Genomic DNA, 13,751 nt, shown 5'->3' on the forward strand with positions numbered 1-13,751 from the left:
CCTGTTAACCATAGAGACAAGGATGCATGCACAAAGTTTTTATCTATACATTTTTTTTTGACAACTAGAAAAAAACCAAACTGTCAAAAAAATAAATTAAGGAAGCTTAGGGAGTAACTTTGAGTGTTAGTCTGCCAACAAAAACTAGGATGGTAGAGACACTGCTTCTAAGTGCCCAGCAGAGGCTGGCCTACTTTATTTTAATTTTTCCCCCCTAAGTTAGCAGTACATTTTTTTCCGCAATGGCCCTTTCCAGCAAGGCAGGAACAGTTCTATCAAAAACAAAGGATGCCGGTAGGTTTGCAATTTCATGGTGTCATGGCAGAATGCTTAATTAACAAGTTACATGCCTTTGGTAACACCTTCTATAGTAGACTCTTTGTAAATTCTTTACCTTAGAATATTCCCCAGGCATCAGAATGGAATTACAAAACCTTGAGGAGTAACTCTGCTCGCCATTAGGTGGATCTGATCGGCTCTGCTTCGGCGTCATCCATGCTGGATGTGAAGTGTGCGATGCCTGCATAGTGGTCACTTCAGCTTGCTGACATCAGTATCTTTAGAAGGCTATTTCCATGCTAGAAGCACAGAACTATGTTGGAATGCTGATTGATCAGTGTGCTGGTAGTAGGTGCCTACAGAATCCTTTTTAGGTAGAAAAACTGGTTTGCAGAACAGGTAGAGTGGGTGGGTTGGTAAAGAATTTGCAGAGAGATAGAATCTCAACCAAATAAAGCATTACCAAAGGTAAGTAACTTATTCATCTGATAGAGACTTCCAGCTGCTGATTCCTTACCTTACAATAGATACCAAAGCAATACTGGGTTTGTAAAATGGCTCAGACAAAAAAATCCTGGTAGTCGAATGGGCAAAGTAGACCTGATTGTCCAGGTGGTATTGTTTGGTAAACGTGTGCCAGGATGCCAACATAACAGCCTGACACGTCAAGGACAGAGAAAACAGGAACTATCGCAATAGCTTTCACTCTGGTGGAATGAACCCATAAGCCCACAGGGTCCTGATTAATGCAAAGCAGATCTTAATGCAGAGTACAAGCCATTTGGAGATGGTCCGTTTCTGCACTGCTTTCCTTTCCTTGCTCCAGTAATCTCAACGACCAGCTGTTTGCCCACCAGATGTTCTTTGGTGTGATAGATGTAGAACAATAGTGCTCTTTTTGGATCCAAGCATTAGAGTCTCTCCTCCTCCTTGGAGGGGTGAGGGAGAGCAAAAAAGGTTGGGAGTGTGATGCTCTGGCCAGTTGCGTAATGCAAAATGATACCCCCCACCCAAGAATGGAATGAGGGGCCACTAAATCTCCCATATCTAACAGACATTCATTGACCTTGAACTGAATAGGGCCTGTGAGAAAACAGGGCTGATTGCAGAGGCCCCATAACTTTTTGCCCCCATTTTCCTCTTTTTGCTGGTGTTTTCCTGACTTTGATGGTGCCCTGGGTACTGCTAACCAGTCCCAGGGCCTGTGCTCTGTGTAAAATGGATATGCACATTAGGCTAATTATAATTGGCTAAGTTAACCTACCTATAAGTCCCTAGTATATGGTAGGGCATGTAGGTTTAGGGACCACAGCATAGGTGGTGCACACCTAGGTGCACTGCTGAGGTGCCCAGTGTCATTTTAAAGGCAGGCCTGCTTTGCTGGCTGCTTTTAAATTAAAGTTATATGCAAATTAGACTTTGGAATTAAAGGTACTTCCAAAGTCTTAAACTACCTTATTTTTACATATAAGTCACCCCTAAGGTGTGCCCTATGTGCCCCTAGGGCTGGGTGCCATGTAACTATAAGCAGGGACTTTATAAAAATAGATTTATAAGCCCTGGTGAGGTAAAAACAGCCAAATTCGTTTTTCCCTCATTGAAGTAAATGGCCTTCATAGGCTAGAATGGGCAGACTTTATTTTAAATTTTAAAGTCTCCTTAAATTTTACATACCAAGAATTTGGTATCAAATTGATTGTTGTAATAAATCCCACAACTTCCAGTTGTTGGATTTAATATAACTTGTCCAGGTAAAAAGTTTAGACTTTACCTAAAAAGTTGCCAATTTCAGCTCTGCATTGTTTTTGCTGCTGTGCTCTGATTGGCCAGCCTGCAGCAGCTTCTGCCAGGCTGCCTTGATGAGGTGTGAAGTGGCCTGACTTCACACAAAGGAATGTGCTTGGGGGAGGGAATCTCCCCTCAGCAGATGGTGAGGCAGGAAGGGGGAGGGCTGCCAAACTGGTCTTCAAAGGCAGAGAAGGACATTTGCAGCACCCAGCAACACCCCCACATCCTGCAACCCCAGACAATTAGGTGCCCCCTTGATTAGATTAGGAGAGGGCAGGAGAGGGGTGTGTTTATGATTTTTAGCCACACCAGTGGGTGGGCTCAGCCAGATGTAACCTCCAAAAATCAGATTCATCCATGTTGGATTTTTAGAGACTGTTGCCTTCTGGGATGGATTTTTGCCACACTTCCCAGGAAGTGGTCATCACAGGGGGACGACCCTGTCCCTGATTGGAGAACCAGGGCCCCCCTGCTTTTCACCCAGGAGCAAGGATAAAACTGGCAGACCTGCACCCACGCCTCAGATCCCCTCCAGAATTCAACAAGAAAGGAACTAAAGAAGAAGAAGGACTGCCCTGCTGGACCCCTGGCCTGCACCTGGAACCTGCACTCAGAAGGACTGCACCAGCTGCACACTTGGGCTTCACCACAAGAAGGACTTTGCCTGGCTTCAACTGGTTCAAGGAGGGACTCCCTGTTTGCTACAGGTGAAAAATTGCTAACCAGAGTCCCCTGCACCAACTCCTGAAGAAAGCGACCAGCTGACCACTGTCCAGTGGCCAAAAAGGAGTTTGCGCCAGGTGCATTCTGGGAGTTGAAGTCCGCACCCCCCAAGGACCATCACAGAACTTCTAGACCCTTGGGGTGAGCTGTGGACCCCAAAAGAACCTTAAAAGAACATCTGGGTGAAGCCCCAGAAGTTTGGAAAAGATTTGAGATTTTTGGAAAAAAGCTCCAGAGAGGGACCGACCCGCCGCGGAAATTCTAGCCGGCTTGCCTCAACCGCGACCCGGCCTGACTTCGTGGTTCGTCCCGGTAAAGAAAAACATCCAAAAAAGAGACTAAGTCCGAACGTAAAAAGTTGACCGGGACCTCCCAGCCATCGTATCCGAGAAGGGCTCCATGGACGTCGGATCAAGATCCAGGTTTACCCGGGTCGAAGGATTTTCATCTCGAAAAAACGACTAAGTCCGAAGGTAAAAGTCTCCACCGAGGAAACCCACATTGCGTATCCGGACAAGGGCTCCAGGAGGTCGGATTCAACTGGCAGGTTCGTCCCGGTGAAGAAAAACTTCAAAATAAAGACTAAGTCAGAAGGTAACTTTTTAACCGAGGCCTCCCGCGACCTGTAGCCGAGCAGGGCTCCATCGCGGTCGGCCTCAAAGTTTGACTTTGCCCCGGTCGAGGTGCAACCAGATGACCCGATTGGTGCTTTTTGTTTCTAAGCGCTAGAAAAGTAATAATTCTTTAAAAATTCATATCTCCGGTTCCCCTGAACCGATTTTAATCGTTTTTGTGTCATTTTAAAGATAAAAATATAAACTATTTTTATAAATTGGTTTTGGATTTTTAAACTGTTTCCTGTGTTTTATTTAATTACTGTTTTGTGATATTTGAATGCTTTACACTTTGTCTCCTAAGTTAAGCCTTGACGCTCGTTGCCAAGCTACCAAGGGATGAGCTGGGATTAATTTACTGAGACCTAACTGTACCTATGTGGAGGTTAGTGGCTTGTTGCTAGGTGTAGGTACCTACCTGCCCTACCAATAACCCATTTTCCAACAGGGCCCCTTAAAGAGCTCAGAGTCCCCAGGAGGCTTGGGGCATGGGTTACACCCAGACTCAAGCTGACATGGAATGATGTCACCAACTGCAGCAGAAACAAGGCAAGGGTTTGGAGTCCCAGCTTGCCACTGAAGAAACTTGTGTATGAAGAAACTGGTGTATGAAGGCTGAACAGAAAGATTCTGTAATTCACTGACCCTCCTCGCCGATGTGATGACCACCAAGAAGACTTTCTTGTCTGGTCTTAGATGGCAGCTATAGATGGGTTCAAAGAGAGAACACATCAAGAGGGTTAAAAAAGAAGGTTAAAATCAAATTAAGCTGCTTTTGAGGCATAACAAAAGGATTGGGAGGCAACATATGTGGAAGACGTTTCAGAGAACGTGTCACAACGGGTGACTTAAACAGGGAGGCATGATCCGGCAACTACAAGTAAGCCAAAATGGTCGAAAGGCACCCCTTAACTGTGACCACAGCAAGTCCTTGCTAGGCTAAGGACAACGTAACCAACAACACTTTAGACAAGGGTGTAGAAAGTGGGTCATCATGTTTTTCTTCACACCAAGCCACAAACGTGTCTCGATAGGAGTATACAGTTTTTGTTGATGGATGCCTGGCTGCTAAGATAGCATCACAGACTTCAGGAGGGAGATTCTCAACTGCCCCCACTCAATCTCCATGCATGAAGGTGGAGATTGCGCAGGTTCGGGTATAGGATCCTACCCTGTTGCTACCAGGAGCTCCTCCTGAAAGGGCAGCCTGATCAGAGAGCGCTGCCTTTGAAACTTCAAAACGCAGAAGTGCTGACATTGTGTATTCTCAGAAGTGGCTAAATAGATATAAGCAAAGTTCTCCCCAGTGGCGGATGAAGACACCATTCATGATCTGCAAGGCATCAATGGCTGTGTTGTCTACCCTAACTGTCAGAGATCCTGCCAGGTGTTGTACGACCAGGAAAGGTTTTTGACATTCTAGCCATGTCGAGAGGTGAAGAGCCTCTTGGCACAGGGTTCACAACCACACCCCGCCCTGTTTGATGCAGTACCACTGGGCGGCTGTGTTGTCCAAGAACACTTGTACCAGCCTTCTCTTGATGGATGAAAGAAAGGTTTTCAATGCCAAGTGAATTGCTATCAACTCCAACAAATTGATGTGGAGCTGAGATTCTCCCAGAGGCCAGAGTCCTTATGATCTCCAGCTCTCACAAATGGTCACCCCAACCCAGGAGTGATGCATCACTCACCATTGTGAGCTCTGGATGGGGAAGAAGAGTGGTCTGCCAGATCTTTTGTAGTTCCCTCTGATATCTGGAACAGGTTGGAGAGATTCCTCTGATGAAGCACCCACTGGGACTTCAGTTCCCACTGCAGAGCCTGCAAATGCCAGGAGTCATGTGTCACCAGCAGGATCACAGATGGTCTCACTGAAATACAGGATAGAGCCTGAAACATCAGAATCATGCCTGAATATCCGGGGCTCACTGCTCCAGAGGACAGGTGCAGAACCGCACTGTCTGCAGAATGGCTCAGGTGAAAGGGCGTGTCTGAGAGGAAGTCAGGTGTGACTCTGGCACATTTATTGTTAACCCCAGCGAATTCATGAAGTCTGCTGTGGTCTAGAGGTGGGTGATGACTGAGTGGGGAAAGCTTGTCTTTAACAGCCAGTTATCAAGGTAGGGCAAGACTGGAACCCCTGACCTCAGTGGATGGGCTCCAACCACCACCATCCCTTTTGTGAACACCTGAGGCAGCACTGGAAAGGCCAAAAGGGAGCACAGTGAAAACAAAATGCTTGCAGCCCACCATGAGCCGCAGGTAACATCTGTGGCCCAGTAGGATGGATATACAGACATATGCATCCTGCAAGTCCAGGCTACCATCCAGGATCCAGAATCCAGGGCAGACAGGACACTCAGCCAATGTGATCATTTAGAATTTCTCTTTTTTCAGGAAGTAGCTGAGAAGGCGTAGCTCTAGTATAGGGTGAAGGCCCCCATCCTTCTTCGATACTAGGACCGTCTGCACCCTCTCAATGATTCCTTTTGCCAAAAGAGCTTGCACTTCTTAACACACAAAAGTATACAAAAAATTCATGGACAGAATGCTTGACTTAATCTCAGCCACTGGTAATTACTTGGGCACTATCCCAGTCTATTGTTATTTTGCACAAAATGCCACCCAGCTTTTACCCAGCCATATGCAAATCAGTCTTGACAATGGGAACAGTCCAGCCCAAACTGCCAAGCCAGGCCCTCTCTGTACCAGAACCTAGGATCACTTTTGCCATAGTTACAGCTCATCAGCAAGGTATAGCTTGGTTCCAGTGACACAGTGTGCACGGGACCCATGTCTGAGCAAACCTGTCCTACTTAGGGTGACACACTAAAGTGTACAAAAAAGTGATGGATGGAATGCTTGATACTGGTAATTATTGAGGACCACATCCCAGGCCACTGTTATTTTGCACACCATGCCACCTCATTTTGGACCCAACCTTATCCAAATCAGTCTTGACCCTGCTCTGATACGAACAGTCCAGCCCAAAGTGGCCACCAAATCCTCCTTGAACTGGAACAGAAGCAACCCAGGACCTATGTTGCCGTAGTTAGGGCTCATCAACCAGGTACAGCTTAGTTCCAGTGACACAGTGTCCATGGGATCCATGTCTGAGCATACCCATCCCACTTAGGGAAACACAATAAAGTAGAAAAGGTACACACATTTCCAGTACCTCAAGGTACCAACAGCTACAATATGTGGCTGGTCTTAAAATGGGTCTGCGTGTGTTGCCAGGGTAGTCCAGACCAGTGTTGGAAGGGTACACCACTTATTCAGATCTAGCCCAACAGAACTTGCAGGTTACCCTAGCTATGTAAAAGGAAATACAAGAGACCTACAAACAGCTTACATAGAATCTTTTACAGACTAGGAGGACAGAGTGCCTTGTGCCCACCCCTCAAGGCACAGCTCCACAGGAATTCATTCTACAACCACACATTCCGTGACTAAAAATACCAGAATAAACAGGAAGGCCTACTCTTTTGGATTCCATACAAAAAACACATCAAGTAGATGCAGTGTGCAACACTGTAACCCTCAAGAAAAACAGTGAATTATGATCATATGTCTTCAGATAGGGAAATTGGTACCCTTCACAAAATGCACAGCTGGATGTGCATATTTGCTAACATTTACATTGCCACACATTGGACTTCTCCATGTTTATGTAAGAGCACAGCACAAACATCAAAGCCATTTCAATCATTGTAGCAAAGACATTAACGCAATATTCTGCTGGAACATATTCAGTCCAGCATAGACCAAAGAAAAAAACAAAGTAATAGGAGCACACAAAGAGAATACAGGGAGGAGCAAAACAGAGATAAAACAAGACTATGCATGAGAAAAAAAAACGATTACATAAGTCAAAGATAGGTGCCTGGATATCATAGAACCCAGTAACTGGCATCTAGTAGAGGACTTCAATTCACAGTATCAGCCTCGATTTGTGGTTAACGTTAACAAAAAATCACGCAGTAGCTGCCATAAATCTTTGTGGCGGGTGGTAGGGGGCTGTAGAGTCGCAAAAAGTTCAGAAGTAGTGTCACAATAGGACAAATCCTTGAGCCAGGCGGATACCATAGGAACAGTGATGGTACCCCAATGTAACAAAAACTGTCTTTTAGCCATAAGGAGAGCAATGACAGTGTATCGTCGTAGGCTTTGAGGAAAAGGTTCCATCAAGGGATTCAGTATTAGTTGATGACTGAGCATTTGAGACAGCACCGTATAAAAGTCCCCCAATAAGCAGCTATCACCCCAAATGCCCAGGAGTGGTGAAAGAAGTCAGCCTGATCAGCATGGCATTTAGGGCAGAAATGTGGCCTTGTGCGGTCAGGCCTGGCAAGTGCCTGTGGGGTTGTGTATGCCCTGCTGAGGTACTTATAGTGGAGTAATTTTTGTTGATGATTATCAGAAACCAGCTTAATCTGTGTACAACAGTAGTACGAGGTTTTATCAGGCAGTGTAATTCCCAAATCTCGCTCCCAAGCCATCCTACCCTTCTCCAGGCCAGTTGGTCTCAGCCGCGATGAAGCATGGTATAATCTTGAAATAATATGACAATTGTCTGGGGAAGTGATTACCAGTGTGAGTGGAATAAAGTCCTTGGGCTCATGAGGGTACTTGGGTAGTATCTCACACAGTGTGCTACACAGTCGATGCAATACGAACCCGTCCATGGGGGCTCTCCATTCTCATTCGCAGGGGTATGGGGCCGGAGCACCCATTTACAAACAGGTCCCCGATGACCCAGAGGCCACGCGCTCACAATGTATGCTGAACCAGGTGCTCCTGATTGAGGGGAAGCCATGGGTTATGGATGAGGTGGGTATGTGGGTAGTAAAGAGTGTCACTCCCTAGGTATTGTAGTAGTTTGAACCAAGCCCAACTAGAGATAGCCAAAGTTTGTATTTCGGGTGGGTTACGTAGGAGCCTGTGTACCAGTATGCCAGACAAGGGGGTAGCGGAATGCTACGCCCATTCAGGTTTGAGAAAGGGATGTCTAGGGTTGGGATGGTACTAGTAATAGGCATAATGGGCCTGCGCTACATATTACTAAAGTTGGAGATCAGGAACTCCGAGTCCACGTCTTTCATATGGAAGTGTAAGAGTGTCCCATCAAATGGGCACCTTCCCACCCATATAAGCCGTATAAGTAACCCTCGTAATGTGGTGAAGAAAATGCCGGTGAGCACTACAGGAATGTTTAAGAACAATAACAGAAATCTGGGTAGGACAGCCATTTGAATAATAGTTATGGGGCCAGCCATTCTTAATGGACATTTGATCCAGTTCTCCACTTGCATTTCTAGCCTATCCATGGCCGGTCCGTAATTGTGTCACATTACCTGAGCACTGTCTCTGTGGAGAGTAATACCCACGTACTTAGCAGAATCTGCAAACCATCCATAAGGGGAATTCGAGATCACACACCACTGTAGCATCCATAAGTGGAAATATTTCAGATTTATTCCACTTTATATGTAGCCTAGAGAAGGTCCCAAATCATTGCACCTCTCGTACAATAGGGGGTAAATTAGTGGGGTCTCTTTTACAAATAGTAGAATGTCATCAGCGTACAATGACTCCAGTAGCATCCCGTGTGGGAAGCTAAGGCCCCTCTGAAGATGACGCGCCTGTAGGTGATAGACTAGTGGGCCATAGCAATAATAAACAATAGAGAAGAAAGGGGGCATCCCTGTCGGGAACCCCGCATCAGTGGAAAAGCCACTGTGAGTGGGCAGTTTAACCGTAACCGTGCCAGCAGGACCGTGTATTGCAAGCAGACAAGATTGTGAAAGCCATTTGGTATGCCCAGTTTGTCGAGTGTGGCTTGCAGGAAAGTCCATTCAAGGGAATCAAATGCTGGGCTATCCAGTGAAATTTGATTAAGCACTGCAAAAAAGTCAACAAATTGATAGAGGTGGAGCAGTGTGGAATAAAACCAGATTGCATGGGTGATATTATACGGTCCAGTAGCAAGGAAAGACGGGTTGCCAATACCTTGGCCAGTATTTTGTTATCATGATTCATAAACAACAGAGGTTGATAGGACTCTCACTGGTGGGGGGACTTATTAGGATTGAGGAGTAGTGTAATTACAGCCTCGCGTAATGTGTGTGGGAGGATACCCCGCTCGAGGGATTGGGCATATACCTCTAGCAAGTGAGGGACCAATAATGGCTTATAAACTTTATTAAAGTCCCCAGTGAAAGTGTAGAATCCAGGGGCCTTAGAGCCGCTAAGGGCATCTATTGCCTGGGATATTTCCTCACATGTGATCAGGGCAGATAGGAAATACTACTGCCCCAGCTGCAGCCAGACCATGGCTATCTCTGAAAGGTAGTCAGTGAGTGCAGACGAATTGACACCCTGTTGGGACGAGTATAAGGACATATAGTAGGATGCAAACTCATTAAGTACATAATGTCCGTCACACCCTATCCTATGGAATTGATTAATAACTTTGAACCAGTGTCTGAGGGTAGTCTATGTAACAATAAAAGTAACATAGATTTGCAAGTGACTAGACTTTTGCTAGTTCTCAATTGGAGAGAGAAAAAAGTTCCAAACAATAACATATGAATGCTCAAAGACAGTAAATTAACCTGAGCTCAACCCTGTGGTAGTTATGGAACAGAGCAGACTGGCTTAACTTAGACCCCCTGCATGAAGTATTTATGCAGTACCAAAACAGTAATAATCAAAATACAAAACAATTCAAATCCCAGACTGCATTAGAAAAATGGAGCATAGTCCCTTGGAGCAATGTCACAATTCGTTCACACCTTATTGACACCAAGGACATATGTGAAGAAAGTGAATAATTTATGTAAATTAGCCTCCAGGAGTTTCAGACAGGGAAAAAGTAGCTTGCTAAAAGTTAATATTAATTAAGATTTATAAAGAATCTGACTTTATCTTTGAATTATATGTTTAATAACCATTTAAAATAGTTGTTTAATTATTTTCCTAATTTGTTTTTTCCAGAGTTAGCAGTATTACTATTTTAATCTGCACTCTGGTTTTGTATTAGGACAGCTAGGCCTGCTACAGTGAACATTTCTTTTTGGCCTTGGCACTGCAGAGTCATGTTAATATTAACTTTCTAAATACATATCCCACTTTTAAATACTATGGACCCTGACTTTTGGGCTACAAGACCTACTCAGAAGTGAGTAAATAATATTTAAAAGGGAAGTTTTGACATGTCAAAGGCTTTATTTTGATAGGATGAGTTGCAGTTTTTACACTGCTTCAGTGGGGCTACTATGGTAGGCCTGAAGCCATGTTTGCACTGCCACTGTAGTGGATGATACAGTAGGTGCTGAAGTCCACCAGTGTCATTTAACTTACAGGATCTGGGTACACTTTGTACCATATACTAGGAACTTACAGGCAAGCTAAATATCCAGTTTAGGAGTATGTAAATTCAACCATATTTAAAGAGGTAGCACAGGCACCTTTCTATTGTTTAGCCGGGTAAAGTGCACAGAATGTTAAAGTGATTAACGGAGATAGGGTATTTGTAGGTGTATTTGCTAAGATGGCTGCGCGACGGACGCACCTTCTCCAACTCTCTTCAACATCTACATGGACCCTCTTACCACTATCCTCACTCGAGCCAATATCCCCTTCCACCTCTATGCTGATGACACGCAACTCTATATTGAACTATCCACCTTAGACGACATCCACCGTCTGAACAATACCCTTAAAGAAGCCCTATGTTGGCTCTCACATAACCACCTCAAACTCAATCACGACAAGATGGAAATACTCCTCCTCTCGAAATCTAACCAGCTTCCTCAACTGCAAGAATGGCTAAAATCTATTGACGCCCTCAAATGCACTCTCTCCCCGTCTACCTCGGTCAAATCCCTGGGAATCTCTCTGGACTCCAACCTGACCATGCAGGACCACATCAAGTCAAACGCTAATAATGCCTTCCTCAGCCTTAAACTTCTTCACAAAATCAAATCCTTCATTCCCCAGGATGACCTTAAACAGGCCACTCAAGCACTGGCACTCTCAAGACTAGACTATGGGATCTCCATCCTCACTGGCACGGCCAAATCCCGACTCGCCCCTATGAGGTCCACTCTTCATGCAGCTGCTAGACTAGTGACGGGAATCACAAAATTTGACCACATCTCCCCAGCCTTGAGGAGTCTGAAATGGCTCTCGATTGAGGCCTGTTGCCTGTTCCGCACTGCCTGCCTAACACACAAAGCCCTTCACACTGGGAAACCAGAATACCTCGCTAACAAGCTAGTGAAAGCTGGTCAAACCAGATCTCTGAGAAGCACAAACTCTCTCCTCCTCCTCCTACCGAAACCTAACAAGCAAAAAACTCAGTCATGCTCCTTCTCAAACAACGCTCCGAGAATATGGAACTCCTTACTCATTCACATCAGATCCAACCCTTCCTATATGACCTTCAAGAAGCTACTGAAAGAATGCCTCCTAAACCAACCCTCACATCAATAAGGGTCTCTCACTCATCACCCCTCCTTCCTCGAATCGCCACCCTTCTATTCATGAGAACCCCTATGTATCCTCATTCTACAATGTGACTCTTGACTCATGTGTGTTTCTTATGTTTATTTTCTATTCTCTTGTAAAGCGCTCTGTTACCCTCTCGGTCTTGCTAGCTCTATAGAAAACTCTTAAAATAAAATAAATAGGGACCAGCAAAGGCACAAAATACAGGGCGACTATATAGAAAAGGCAAATTTTCCACAAATATCAAACATCTATGATTTTACTGGATGGGACACTTTCAGCACCTGAAAACTGAAACAGATGTATCCATAAAGAGAAAAGACATGGGCCATATTACGAGTGTGGCGGTCAACAGACCGCCGGAGTCGTGGTGGTGGTCGGACCGCTGTGGCTGTGGCGGTCTGACCACATTACAAGGTTGGCAGGCAGACCCGCCAACCTACTGCTGTCCCCGCTGGGATCAGTGATCCTGACAGGATGACGGCAGTGCAGATTATAATCAGCCAGGGCGGTACTGAAGTCAGCACCACCCTGCTGAGTACAACCCTATTCCCCCCCAGCCTTTTCCTGGCAGTACAACCGCCATGAAAAGGCTGGCGGTGAACAAGTGCAGGGGGTCTCCCTGCCCAGCACCTTCGAACTGTGCACTGTCTGCTGTGCCAAACTAATTAACAGGCCCATATTCAGTGAAAATCTTATAAAAGTTTAGGAAAAAACAGGGGTTGACCTCCCAGAATGAGATCCATTAACATTAAAACCACCAGAAAGATAAAATCATTTTGATGTGCACTATTCACAATATCCGCTGGATCCACAGCATAGCAGATGGTCTGTCAGATATTGTAAAATCAGCAAGAGTAACCATGCAGATTCGCACAGCAGTGCTCATTCTTCCCAAAAGAAAACTTCACACAAGCGATGAGCCCAACAGCCGGACCACTATAACCTACTGTCAAAAAGGAAAGAGAGGACCCCAGATCAGAAAGCCCATTTTAATAAGAAAATTGTAACCATTAAAAACAGAAACATGCCTCACACACTGACAGTTGTGACAAGGCAATCGCACTTTCAAGATGTGCCCTAATCCAGCGTTCTATGCACATAATCCAACAAATATTTTAGAGTAGCTGTTTCAGTGCATCTACCTCAGCAAAAGTCATATAAATAATCCTCTTAATTTGTAGATGTTTAAATTTTATTTAATCTCTCTTTATGTTGTCTGACATATTCTTCTATGCTAGTGTTTCCCAACCTGGGGGTCGTGACTCGCTGGTGGGTTGCAAGCTGATTTTTTGGTGGGTCGTGAAAGTCCAATCAATTAATAACGATGCCTTTAAATTCAGTATTTATCTTGCCACATTTTTAAAGACAGAGGGGCCAAATCTCAGGCTATGTCTTCTCGAAAATTGCTGCTTTTTTCTTAACATGGGGATTGGTGTTTACAAACTCCTCTCACTTTGCAGTCAGAGAAACAAAAGTAAAGTGAATTATGTGACAACCTTGCTGGGGTACAGAGACTGTGAAAGGGAAGTCTGTGGGATGTCATTTTTGTAACACACAACAAAATGTAAATGACTGTAAATGATCCGTACACATTTAGCAGTTAGAAAAGCAAGCATTAAGTACATCTTTCTGTGATTCTAAAGTATGATGGAACCAAAGATGCTATTAGGATCAAAACAAAATAAGACACTTTAATTGGTGATGCACAAATGCTAAATATTCACTGAAAACCTGATTTCCACCCTCATCATTTTTGTTCAATATAGTTTTTTATTAGTAAAATTGTATATCGGTGCAAATCTAGTGGCTATTTCCTTGGAAATTGTGCTG

General features: G+C 44.7%; 1 protein-coding gene across 1 annotated transcript in view; it reads right to left on the reverse strand.

Annotated features, from left to right (window-relative positions):
• Positions 1 to 13,751, reverse strand: part of LOC138299178 (complement C4-B-like) — a 541,079-nt gene that overhangs the window by 155,491 nt on the left and 371,837 nt on the right. The gene's annotated exons all lie outside the window — the stretch shown is intronic.

The sequence above is a fragment of the Pleurodeles waltl genome, chromosome 6 (genome assembly GCF_031143425.1).
Source record: "Pleurodeles waltl isolate 20211129_DDA chromosome 6, aPleWal1.hap1.20221129, whole genome shotgun sequence".
In the NCBI taxonomy this organism is placed as follows: Eukaryota; Metazoa; Chordata; class Amphibia; order Caudata; family Salamandridae; genus Pleurodeles; species Pleurodeles waltl.